At 39.0% G+C, this 14,185-nt stretch overlaps 1 pseudogene; it reads right to left on the reverse strand.

The window, feature by feature from the left end:
• Positions 1–823: 823 nt before the first annotated feature.
• LOC145990521 (protein yellow pseudogene) lies at positions 824–2,072 on the reverse strand (annotated as a pseudogene).
• Between the last annotated feature and the right edge of the window lie 12,113 nt (positions 2,073–14,185).

Here is a 14,185-nt window from a genome sequence, read left to right on the forward strand (position 1 = left end):
TTTCAATCTGAAAACTGCCAACTTAGGTTTCGGAGCGAATACTGGATTTAGAGCAACTGAATCGATACACTTTAGATATAGGTGATACCTTACGATCAGATGAAATAAATATAAGCAAAAGACGAACATTAATCTTTATAAGCATTTATTCAATTCTTTTGATGCTCTCCTCGATAAATTTCATTACATCATTTAGAATTTTAGTCGCAAACATTTCTTTCTAAAACTGGAGGGTGTAGACATTTTTATAGGGGTAACCTGTCTAGATACTTTATACTCACCTGACTTAGTAGTACCGCATTTCGCTTTTTTATACAACATTTTTGTCCAGTGTCGGTCGAACTGCATCTTGAACAAAAATACTGTATAAAGAAGCTGCACTGCTAAGCGAGGTGAGTGTACACTCGTCTCACTTAGTACTCAGACAGTTTGTTGTTTATACAGCGTATTTGTAAAAGATCCAATTCAACTTACATGATTGGATCGCGATAAAACCATAATTTCTATTCCTTCCTGTAATGTAAATTTATATTCTTATTAATGAAGAATGTGTACAAAGAATGAAAAGTAAGTGTATGAATTACAGTGTATAAAACAAACCATGTTACTAAACTCGTTGACCCTGTATATATGACACTGCATGTTAGCACTGCACAATCACCATTCTTTATCTTGAGGAGTGAATTGTGACAGTAACACATATCTGTTATGTGCTATTATCACGTATCATTAGAGTTATGCAACACACATTACACAATACACACACTTACATGCTCATTTCTTCATTTATAGAGTTCTTTTAGGTTCCTTTCAACACTACCCGCTACCTCCCTCTGCGATAGACTGTGTCACATATCCCACCTTGGATCAAGTGACGAACGGGAGCGGAGGACACTCTGAAATTCACTTCATCGTGATTCAGGGAGTTCAACACGTACTTCTGAAACCTGCAGGTGACTGTCCACAAATTCTGCCTCTCGTCCACCTTCATGCCGCTCGTGAACTGAAGCCTCAGATCGTCTTTGTCCACTTCTTGCATGAAATTGGACAGGAACGGGTTCCTGTAGTTCCAGCAGGCTATGGAGTTTCTTCCCAGCAGCCCGAAGTACAGCACTCCATTATCGTCCATGGCCGAAGCCGCCGATTGTGAAGGCCTGCTCGGTTTGGAGACTTTGTACGCGTCTTCATTGTGGACCGCAGCCGTTCTGTTGCGGAGGACCGATGCAGGCACCCACGATTCTCTCACGCTTGCTAAGCTGTGGAAGAACAGGTAACGTTCACCGTTTTCAACCGGGGACAGCGCCAAACCAAATATCCCGTCCATCAACGAGAAAGTTTCGCCGTTTATGGTAAACTTACCGTGCAGCGGGTACGGGTAGAAGTAATTGTGCTCAATCTTCCACGACTTGCCGCGCTGGTAGTCGTACACTATCAGACCGTACTCTGTGACGTCGGCAATGTAGGCGAAGGCGTCTCGGCACTTGTCACGCACGTCCGTTGCTATGGTGACAAGCAAGGAGCTCCCCTGTTTGATCTGGTTCTCGGGTAGGCGATAACGTTTGTCCAGAGTGTCCTTGAACAGGTCGAACACCACGACCTGTGGAGGGCAGAGGTCCTGGCGCTTGCCGAAGACATCCACCGCACCGGAGTCCAGCGCCCAAAGGCGGCCGCACTTGTCCAAGCTTGTCCGGAACACAGAGGTGAGACCGTTGCAGAACCCTTGCTCGTTGAAGGCCCAGTTGGGGTAAGGTTGCAGCTTTGGCGACATCGTATGGGGGCCGGGGTTGTAAGGGATGGTTGCCAGTGTGGCAGGGACTCCCGGTTTGAGTCGGGGCACCGTGACGAACACCCTGTCGCGCCACACGTCCACGTCAAGGGGTACAGCATGCTCTGGGATGAAGGCGCCTCTAGTGACGTCTGACCATCTCGCCACTGGGCTCCAGTAAGCGAAGTCGATTACGTTCCAAGCGTAGATCTCCGCCAGGTGTCCTTTCGTAGTCTGAAGCCCGGAGGAGGTCATAAAAAGCAGCAACAGGGTGTGACAAATCGACGCCATTTCATGACACCTGGTGACATCTGCAAAGAAAGAGGAAGTTACAGGCTCAGTGTTGTATTGCAGTAAATATACAGGGTGTCTACCAGTTAAGAATGTCAAGAAAGTTAAGAAAAAGTCAAGATAGTCAAGATAAAGAAGAAATAGTCAAGAAATTATACTTGTGGTCAAGATTTTTTTTTCCAGTACATAGAATTTATTGTTATATACTTTCAGTAGGATTTGATAAATTGTAATATTTGGAAATTTAAAATTGTATTGAGTTGTGGTTAGCATTTGTTCACTTTGTTTCTTAAGAATTACATTCTTGTTTGAGTGAAGTTTTGTAGAAATATTAAATAAAGTAATGTGGCCATTCCCCATCCAAGATGAGGTCTGAAGCATTAATTTTTTTTATGTATGAATAATTAAAGCAAGTTTAAATCTCTTCTGAAAGTACAGTTTTCATCCTAACTGACCTTGTGGCAGGGGTTTTTCGTTGAGTAAAAAAATATCTATTTTGTTAATTGCCAACTATACTTAAGTAAGGAGCAATTAAATAAATGTTAAGAAAAGGGAAAGAGGAGAAAGTCATGAAAAAGTCCAGAATTTTGAATTTGTTATTTTGGTAGACACACTGATACACTAGACCACCAAGTTGAATTGATTAGGAGGGGCGACAGGGGCCATGCCCCCCCCTCGAACTATGAAATATTTAAATTTGAACTTGTAAAATGCTGTGAAAATAACATCGACGAGTTTTCAAATTTGTAAAATTTCAATTTTCTTCTTGCATAAATTAATGTGTTTGTGGTGTAGAGAGGGCATACTCCAGAAGTTTGCAGTCTGCAATAGTGTAGTTTTAGTTCTATAACCATTGATGCAAGGCTGCCAGCAGTGGCGGCGATTAGGGGGGCGTTGAGGGGGGCAGTTGTCCCCGTCACTTTTTTTCCACTCTTTCCCCTGCACTATGCTAAGTCTTGTCTACTAAGAGAAAGTGAATTGTGCTTGCCCCCCCCCCCCCGCCGCGCCCAGTTTTGGCACCCAATCGCTGCTGGCTACCAGACGAAAATTTCTCCTTCATTTTGTTTAACTCACAATTAGAGTTCTTTATTATAATAATAATTGCTAATACGTAGGTATAATTAAATTTATAAATATACGAATATTATTTTCTGAACACAGAATTATCATTATCATGGCTGTTCAAAAGAAATCACAAAACTATTCGAATACTTCTGACAATTGGATAAGTACTAAGCTGTACCATGTGACAGCTGTGTGGCTCATTGTTGGGATGAGTTGAATCTATAATATATATATATATATATATATATATATATATATATATATATATATATATATATGAGAGAGAGAGAGAGAGAGAGAGAGAGAAAGGCAGACGGGGGTAGGATGAAACACGTTTTTGAATCTGGTCCCTCCCTAAAAAAATCCTGGGTACTGGCCTGCCGGAACCCCTTGATTACAAGGCGACTTTTTAGATTGGTTGATTTGCTTTATTTTACTTCGCTTTTCTGTCAATTTTGGCTAATCGCGAAGATGAGGATGAGTGATTATACAGGGTGTCATTTTAATGGCGCCCACGGACCACGGAAACGTATAGAGAACATCAAAACAAACAACGTTTCCAAGTAACATTTTTCTCGATGGTGCGTCGATTCGACGCTACAGCCGTTCAAAAAAGACCGTTTTGCCGCCTGGATGCTGGCAACCCAACACAACATTTGATCGTACCTGTGACGTCATATCCTCCGGCGAAACAGCGCACGGCAGGGTTGCAAGGAACACACAAATTTTGTGAAAAATGACAAACTACCAACCACATTATTAGCTGTAAAACGAAGCTAGAAACGCGTCCAGCAGACCGAACACCATAGCCTACCAGCCAAAAGATCAGCAGTCATCTCAGGGGAAGGGGGAAGTGAACCAACGATATGAGAAATGGTAAAAAACGTATTCAAAATGAAATGTCAATGTCGGATTTTGTCTCAGCCTACATCTAAAATATCAACAACAATACATGTTATTGGACTTCCAGCTTACACGTGGCTGTTTACGCCCAACTACATGTCAAATATTTGCAAAATCTCGTTGCAAGGTTGATATCTACAGGTTTGTGTCCAGATGCCATGCGGTACTTTTGTGCTGATAACGGAAGTATCCGAGGTTCACGTTGTTACATTACGGCTAAAACACGTACAACCACAGTAACAATCTAATGATGAATCAGTACCGAATATACTGCCCTGTTCACATTTGCAAACTATTACATGTGTATCCGGTTCATAGATAAACACATAGTCGTCTTAGAGCTTGTATAACTACTACTTACCTGTATTTTCAATCATTTTTGACACTTGCCTCATAATGCTCTGAAATGCAAATATTTGACATGTAAGCTGAGACAAAATTCGATATGACCACTTCCACTTGAATTCTATTTTCTTTCTACTATTTTTCGTATCGTTTGTTTACTTCCTGTTAGGTTACAGAAAGTGTTTTTTCGTTTTGTGTTACGGTACATATTGTGGCTGATTGTAGCTATGTCATTTTTCACAGAGTATGTGTGTTTCTGGCAACCCTGGAACGCATCGCTTCACGACGGGATATGACGTCCCAAATGCAATAAAATGTTGTGTGTGGTTGCCAGCATTCAGGCGGCAAACCGGGCTTTTTTGAACGACTGTAGCGCCGAAACGACGCACCAACGAGAAAAATGTTACTGAGAAAAGTTGTTTGTTTTGATGTCCTCTATACGTTTCCGTGGTCCGTGGGCGCCATTAAAATGACACCCTGTATAATGAAACTGAGACACTCACAAAGAGCACACATGCACGGGCAGGGATTCGAACCCGAGACCCCTGGCGTCGTAGCGTGCTGTGATAACCACTCCGCCACGGAGATTACAAGGCGGCGACGTTACCATTACTCCACCGGAGAGGCTCACATACCATTTTACGTGTTAAACAGGGTTTATCAGAAGTCCCTTACCACCCCTTGTAAAATCCGCAGTGATGTATTTTCATGGAATTTGATATGGGCGATAGAAAATAGTATGTCACGGGGACGGCCGCCATCTTGGTTCCGCCATATTGAATACAAAATATTTATTTAATATGATAGGTGGGACATGTGATACATGACCATAGGCTAGAATTTCGTCAGGATGTCAAATCTGAAATCAGATTTCATGTAACTTCATGTACAACTTCATTTCATTTGAACATATTCTGTGAAGAACGCGCTGATTTTTTGGTATGTACACTGGGATGCATGAGTATTACCGTGCAAATTGTCCATTACCATGTTTGTGCGAGCCTCCTCGATGGTGCAGTGGTAGCGTCGTTGCCTTGTAATCAAGGGATCCCGGGTTCGATACCTGGTGGAGACACATAGTGGTTCGGATCCCACTTCAAACTGTAGGTCCAGTCCCAATAAGCCTTACTGGGCATAAAGTGGACTTAAAACACCAACTCAATCAATCAAAAACCATGTTCGTGCATTTTATTTGACTCAATAAGAGCTTCCAGAATTGAGAGAAAACTCAAAACAAGCTGTTGACAACTTCTGCACCAGCATACATAAAAATCCATCGCTTAAAAACACACAGGATTTAAGAGAAAAATTAATGATAAATAGTCATGGACAATTTGCACAATAATACTCATGGATCCCACTCTACACTGAAATAAAATTTGCAGTCGGGACGCCTTGATTACAACTTTTGAAGTGAAAATTGTCAAACATCAGCTTATTTTCTGCACACATTTCTTCAAAATAGTTCAGCAAGACGAATAGAGATTTTCCTGAAGGGATTTTCCTTCCGTCGTTTCAAATTTTGAGAGGAATGGAGGATAACAGTGTTTTTGCACCAAGCACTACCAACCCAAAGCTCGGACATGCCTAGTGGTAAAGCAAATATGTAAGAAAAAAATAGATAAATGCTGCTAATGCACATGATCGCGTAGAAAGTTGACAATGGACTGAAAGCAATGTCGTGTAACTTCCACCCACAGCTCCGGACGATATCGGGCCCGCAGTTGCATAAGACATCGACCATCATTTTATGCGGAATTTCTTTCTCATCCGCTGACGATGCACGTTCATCCAGAAAGGCCAAGATCGTGAATATCCCAGCATCACCCGCGGCACGTACACGTGTGGGATGGAGCTCTGATCCACGTGGGAAAACCCTTGCCTTGGGAAATATGGACAGGGTATCATAAAGAAAATTGCAATTTGGCGATTTTTCATCTTCCTTTGTCAAGATAATGATTTTCTAAGACGATCCTGACCTTTTCCTCTCGCCAAAGGTTTCCCTATACCACATGACCTGATTCATATCTTGATTTCAGTAATAATTCTCTGTCGCAATCGAGTCAGAAAATTTAGGGACAGGTGTGCCACGAGGCCGGGGGAATATAATGGCGCGTACTGCGATTTTTTAAAGGTATTTTTTTTCCTTAAGACAATATAAAATTAAAAATGTAATTTTTTTTTCTAAAATACATGTGGTTGAGCAGTACAAGTACTTAAAAAATGGCGTACGAAAAATTGATCTTTTCTATCTGGAAGGCGATCCATATTCTACTATCACATTTTCGTAACGAAAATTCCAGTTGGTTTGGGACATCATTTGAGCTTTATATTTTTCGTAATAAATTTGTAATATTGCGTGTAGTTTAGGGGGGGGGGGAGTTACCACTATTGTAATCACTTTACCTACTGTGAATTTAGAGTTATTAGCTGAAATTCCCGTAACAACTATTCTCTGTCCGGTGTAAGAATGACGTCAATGTAAACAAATACACGTGGCTTGCGAGAAATCCCATTGGTTATTCTAAATCTAATGGCTTGCGCGTAAAAATAGTGCATATAGTAAAGCCATACTACTCAACGTTGCTGCTATATTGACGATGTGGGATCTTATGAACTGTACAGATTCAACCGATATATTCATGGGCAAGATAATACCAGAACTTACACGTAGGATAGGAACTTTTTTATCAGATGTCACGCGTTGAATACATTAGTTTTGTTCTTACAGTGAATCGAGAGTAGATAGGTCTGATGGCTGATCTCGTATTTTCCATGGCAATGAAATTAGGTCAAACAGTTTAGAGATGGCGTACTTTAAATCTATTAAACAAACACAACTGTTGGAAATATTTTTGGTGCGGTTGATGTGCGGTAGTATATTTTCAATTAATATTAAACTTATCTAGTAATCTAGTACCTTTTACTTAGAATATGCAAACAGCTCGTCTTTCTTGAATGCTTACGTACTTGGTTTTTATATTCTTACGATCTTTGATAGTGATATAAATATATATAGTCTGATGGTGTCTGTACACCCAAAGTATTGTAGTAACTATAATCTTCTGATCTTATGAGTTTATAAGTTATATTATGAATTTTCCCTCGTCTAATTCAATTGTGGTATTGGCAAATTACGGGGGAGAGGGTGGGGGGATGTCCACTCAGTGGTGTATATGTAATTTCATATATGGAAGTATTCTGGGGGTATGCAAATTTGTATATGTGGTGTTACCAGTCAGTTATTGTCTGGTCATTATAAGTACCTTGGAACATTGGTTCTAACCTATGCTATTATTTCTTGTAATAACATTTCAAGTAGTACATATACAGGATGGCCCCCAAAAAAGGTAACCGAAACATAAGGTAACGAAAATTATTCGGTTATCATTTTTTGGGCCACCCTGTATTTACAGTCTAGGAAAACCAACACTAATACATAAAAATAGCTATCGAACTAGTAACAGATCGAATTTCTGTTGCCAACCTACACACAAGTTTCTTGTGAACTTTAATACATGTATAATATCAGCACTATGCCATGGACGTCCGAAGGTTTTTTCTTCCAGGGAGGGCAAGCAAGGCATTTTTTCCAGGGGAGGCAAAGGGGGCATATTTTCCCCATAATAGTGATGACCCCTCAAAAAACACTATTTCAGTCTGAAATTATCATGTTTCTTCAACGAATTTATAATAATTAATATAAATTACTGTGACTGAAATGAAATTATGTGTGAAATATATAATTTTTAGGTGGACATTAATTTTCCAGGGATTACCACGCCCCCCCCCCCCCCAATCCTTTTGGACGTCCATGACTATGCCATGAAAACTTTAGTGTAAAGCAACCTGTTCGGCTGGAAAATAGTGTTCTTTTTTAATTCATAAGGCTATATACTCTTCAACAAGGAAGCCTTTCTTAATGGTGGGGGGGGGGAGGAATCGCACACTGGCTAGTACCCCTCCTCCCATGTCGGATTTGCAAATACACATCTGGTGCCACGAAATCAGCTCCAACGCCTCAGATAACAAATGACAGCATCGGCACAGATTAATGCATACTATCAGATGCCAAAGCGGCACAATAATAATAATAATAATATTTCGATGTAAAACAGCAGAATAACTCACCTCGAACACGAACCACACGATATTTCCCTTTGCATTTGGTGTTCGGCTTTCTCCACAAAACCACGCTCCCACTTTCACCCTCCAGACAACCATGCACTCTCCACAGTCTCTTCTCGAATACTGTTTTAAGCTGTCGGTAAAAACAGAGCAAATATTGATAGCGTGAAAGTAGGATACGACGAGAGTTAACACCAGCATCAACCGTTTCGTGCAACCAATGAGAAGCGACTCTCACATTGTAATAGCTTTTTTTCTTATGTAAAAATCTACACTAGATGGCAGCTGCACGACTACTGATATACATTATTGAATTCTGGCATGTTAAGAGTTTCATAAATGGATAATTACAATGCCAAGAAAAGTTATCATTTTTGCTCACTGAATATTATGGGACATAAACTAATTGTGTTCAGATTTTCTCCTGATATACAGTACTATTCGCACATTCCGTTAGTAACAGTTGTATTTGGTATTAACAAGTAGGTGTGGTCTTTACGCTGCATTTCGTGATTCCTGTAAAACTGTGTTCGTTTCTATTCTATTCTGGTGAAATGGTTGTTTGTGTTTAGTTTTAAACCGCACTCAATTTAATCAGCATAGTCTTATAACAGTGATGACGTCAGATAATTTTGTTCGGAAGGGATAACGGATGGACGAAATATTTTTAGGTGGTCTTTATGGTGATCACAGCTACTTAGATTCTTAATTTTTCTATTCCGCCTTTGCTCTTTCTTCTCTTCCTTTCGTCATCTTTTCGTTTCTTCCAATTCTTCTATATCTCATTCTCTCTAAATCGGTTTATTTACCTCTATATTTCATCCTCTCTCGTTTTTTAACTGGTTTATCTATATCTTTATTTCTTAATTCTTTCTCTCTTAACCGGTTTCTATCTTTTTATTTCCTCCCCTGTTTCTCTATATCTTTCTCTCTTTACCGGTGTTTTTTCTCTTTATATTTTTCTCTGTTTCTCTCTGACTCTCTCTCAACCGGTTCATTTATCTCTTCATTTCTTCCTCGAATTCTCTCTCTTAACCGTTATATGTATCTCTTTATTTCTTCCTCTGTTTTTATCTTATTCTGTTTATCTATCCTTTTATTTGTTCCTCGGTTTATCTCTTTCTCCTTACCGGTTTATGTATCTTTAATTCTTCCTCTGTTTCATCAAATTTTTCCCGATCTTCGTGACGGAGTGGTTAGTACAGTGCAATACGATCAGTGTTGAATCCAGCAACTTCCCTCCGTGATAGGGGTATGGGACTTCACTGGAGAGATGTCATAGCAGGGATCAAATTAAAACAATACTAATATTTTAAAATTGCCTCTTGTCTCTAATACGTAATTAAATTATGCGTAGATTTCTAGTAGACTGCACAGACACGTCACTACCATTCCACAGCAAAGTGTTAGCTGACGAACCGTTTATATAGCTGCAAGGAGCTGAAATTTATAATAAATGGAAGTTTACATTACACCAGCCCTGCCGCTTTGCATGTTTCCATTGTTGAGTTTCAGTGGAATTGAATTTTATTATTATATTAGGCGCATCCAGAAAGTAAGTTTCCCACTCGCCCACAGGTGGCAGGCCATGCGTATTGAAACATTACCTTCTCTATCTGAAAGCCTAATGGCTTGCTCCGGTCACGTGACTAAGCGTCATCAACTGGAGGCTAGATATCCGCTATGTTTGATTTGCTTCTTCGGAATCAATGTTGGACCTTTTTAGTGAATATAGAATTGTAATGCAAATTTAAGAAATGTAATCGAGTTTACATGACGTGTAAATATGCTTAAATGTACAAGAGTGTATAAGTGTTGTGTGCTCAATTGCAGAGATAATTATGACATTATAACATTTCTTCAAGATGATGTTGAAAATGATAAATATTTAGGGCAATTCCATATGATTCCGTCCTTACGAAAATATACGGAATAGGAATCTAATATACTCTTAAATGTAGTCATGTTTTATCTCTTGTCAACAATTTTTTTTACAAATATCAAATAATTTATCCTGAATTACAAACGTTGGTTAACGTTAAGATGCGTTGTTGCTTATGATTGCAAATTAATTTGTTTCAAGATTTAGTCAACGTTTAAAATATTACGTTCGTGTCTACCAGCAGTTTGTTAGTGTAAATTTTATGCAAATATTCGATAACATATTCATATTATTTACACAAATTTTCAGTTTCAACATATGCTTAATGAAAGAAAGCTATACAACTGGGCAAAGTTGATACATGTGTACATTTACATTCTTGTCTTATCCCGCTTCATGCTTCCTTAGGCTAATCGGAGGCTAATGGAAGATGTTGTGCATTCAAATACAAGGGTGCGATGTGTAACAAGAACTTCGCTGAAATAATCGTGGGTAAAATTATCCAAGAACATATTTCTTATGTTTCAAACACAAATGTTTTCACACAGAAAGCTAGCTAGCTATGTTACCTAGCTATGTAAATATGAACTACAAATGTATTAAATTTTATAAAACTGTTTCATATGAACTGCTTTTTATTTGTTGTTTTTGTGAAGCTTCGATGTTCGTAACTTTGATTATTATATCAGTGATAATGTATATTGTTTCATAATTTATTAACATTCTTTACAATTTTATTAACACGGTGTAAAAACAGTGTAAGGAAATATTCCGAATGTTTATTTCCCAAGTGAATGCTAAGACTGAAATATTAATCTGCTCTTTTTCTCAATTAAAATGTTGAAACTCTAAAGTTATTGTCATATAGTAACGATAATGAAAAGATTCAATTTGTTTATTATCTTTCGTTAAATAAAGTTAATAGGGTCGAAATTACAATGTGACAAATTATTTAGGTTTAGTCTTTATTCACAAAAATCTAACATTGCCCTTGCAGAAATTTCTTTCGCTTTTGCTGCAAGGATATAGAAATTAAGTTTTTGTATTGAGATTGTATAGTTACACATTATGTGGTTGATTAATTTCGGGTAAAGTTAAAGAAAATTTAATTGATTAGATAACTTGGCAAGTTTACGATCAACTTAACATGCGGGATTTTGATTTAATCCATTGATTTTTACATACAAAAGTTCATACAAAAGCTGTAACGAGATTTACTGTAGCTGACAAATATTCCGGATAATATTTTTCAAAGAAATACAATGTTTAAATTTTTCCGCCAGGAAGTTTCTAGCGGTTTTCAACTCTTTCTTTGTGCTATGATAGGATTCTTTGTGGTGGCCATAGTGACTTCCTGACTGAAACTTTTGGTGTAAATATTCAATATTCTACTTCCTTCTTCTAACTATATTCGTCGGGAGGGTAAATGTCAAAATTTAACTTCATATAATAAATAAATATGCCTCAATTTTCTATGATAAAAATACGACAAGGGGTTTACAGCGTTAAGAGGATCGCATCCAGATGATGACGTCTTGACTAAGCGCTGTGGCCTGAACCTCAAGATGGTCTTGATTGAAACCGGTTTTGCGCATGCGTGAGAAGGCACATGCCCTGGCTAGTGAATGTCCTAGAAGACGCCTCCCGAAAGTCCTCATCGGCCGTTATGGACGAGCTTGTGGAGCAGGTGCAGCAGCGCATATTGGAGGATCGTCGCGTCACGATCACGGAACTCAGCAGCCATTTCCCGCAGATTTCTCGGTCGTTGTTGCACGACATTGTTACCAAACGCCTCTTGTTCCGGAAATTGTGTGCCCGGTGGGTGCCGAAACAACTGACGCCCGAACACACGGCGATAACATTTCTTCAGCGTTACCATGATGATGACGATTTTCTCAACCGGATCATCACGGGATGAAACGTGGGTTGCATACAGCACTCCAGAAAGCAAGCAGCAGGTCCATGCATTGGCGTCACAGTGGATCTCCATGCAGGACGAAGTTCAAACAGACTGTGTAGGCGCGAAAAGTGATGTGCCGGTGTTCTGGGACAGACAAGACATTCTGTTCATCTAGTTTCTGCCCAGAGGTGAGACTGTGAACGCTAACTGTTACTGTGAAACACTGGGGAGATTGCGACGAGTCATTCAGAATAAGCGACGCGGTAAGCTCAGTGCCGGGGTGATCTTGCTGCACGACATTGCGAAGCCGCATATGGCTAGGCGCACTACAGCCCTTCTGGACAGGTTCGGTTGGGAGGTGTTCGATCATCCATCGTACAGTACATGACAAGTGCCTGACTTCCGGCGGGAATTATATTGACAAGTGCTGTATCTGTGGCAATAAATGATTGAATGAAATAATGTTTCCTTTTTGTGCACGACCCCAGAGAAACTTACTTTCTGGATGCGCCTAATATTACTAGTTAGCAGTTATTGAAACGAACGGACTATAATTTAAATTCGTTCAATTAAAGAGGACTGAATCAGAGTTCATTATTACGAAAAAAAATACAGAAAAAGTATGTTCTACGTTAAATTAAAGTAGATGAAAGAAAGCCAAAATTGAACATAGTTACCAAATTCTTAGCTATTGTTGTCACGTGCCAGTTTCACACGACACAATGAAAGTTGCAAGTAAGAAGTTTCCCGAGAGCGACAACAGATGGCAGCACGCCATATAAAGAGGATCAGAGCTCATTGTAAAAACTTGGAGCGGAGAAGAGGGATTATATATATTATAATAAATTGAGAAATATATAAAAGAAGAGTTCAAATACTATAATAGAAGTAAATAGAATGATGTATATAGTAATTTGAAAGAATTAAGAATATAGCCGCATAAGAAACGTTTAGGAAAGTTATTAAGTGAGCAAATGAATTCAGAAATATATCTCAATTTCTTTTTGATTCTCTGACGAGGAGAACTTCGTCAGCTTTTGCATTTGTCCGTTCCCCGGTGGCGCTGTGTCAAATTAGACGCCCCGAAGCACTTTTCGGTTGCGCTTTTTATTAGTCGCACTGGGCCATTGGCAGCGCTCGTTATTAGCGATCCTGGTTATTCCCCTTTGGTCGTCAAATAGGAGGTGGCGCTATTGTCAGTTTAGTCGACCCTACTCTTTCTACAAGTATAGCTTGTATTGTTTGACAAAGAAGCGGGGGGAAAGCGAACACATAAATAAGATTACGCTTTAATAAAAGAAGAAATTCAAAGAAAAAGAAGAAGAAGCCACTTCCATATTAAAAGAAGAAGAAGACGTTTTCATAATAAAAGAAGAAGAAGCTTTTTCGATATTAAAAGAAGAAGAAGCCTTTTAGAAGAAGAAGAAGCCTTTTAAAAGAAGAAGAAGCCTTTTAAAAGAAGAAGAAGCCGTTTCCATAAGAAAAGAAGAAGCTTTTTCCATATTAAAAGAAGAAGAAGCCTTTTAAAAGAAGAAGAAGCCATTTAAAAGAAGAAGAAGCCTTTTCGATTATACATATACATATATTTTCTCTGTATTTTGTCAAGTTCTCAGAATATAGATCCGCATTTTACTATATCCTCTTGGCTATAAAACGCTTTCTTATTTGGAATTCTCAAACAAAGAACCTATCCCCCTGAGATTAAGATATCTGTAGCCGTGGTAAATAACATTTAAGTACGTACCCACAAGGGGCGTAGCATTAGTGGCGACCAACGTTGCGGCTAGCAGAATTGTGACTAAGAAAGCGAAAAAGGAAGAAAGCCAAAATGGAGGAAGAAAATAAAATTGAAGGCGAGAACAGAGAAACTATAATGGAGGAAATGGAAGACAGAAAGGAAATATTA

The sequence above is a fragment of the Lepisma saccharinum genome, chromosome 7, assembly GCF_977018435.1.
Source record: "Lepisma saccharinum chromosome 7, izLepSacc3.1, whole genome shotgun sequence".
In the NCBI taxonomy this organism is placed as follows: domain Eukaryota; kingdom Metazoa; phylum Arthropoda; class Insecta; order Zygentoma; family Lepismatidae; genus Lepisma; species Lepisma saccharinum.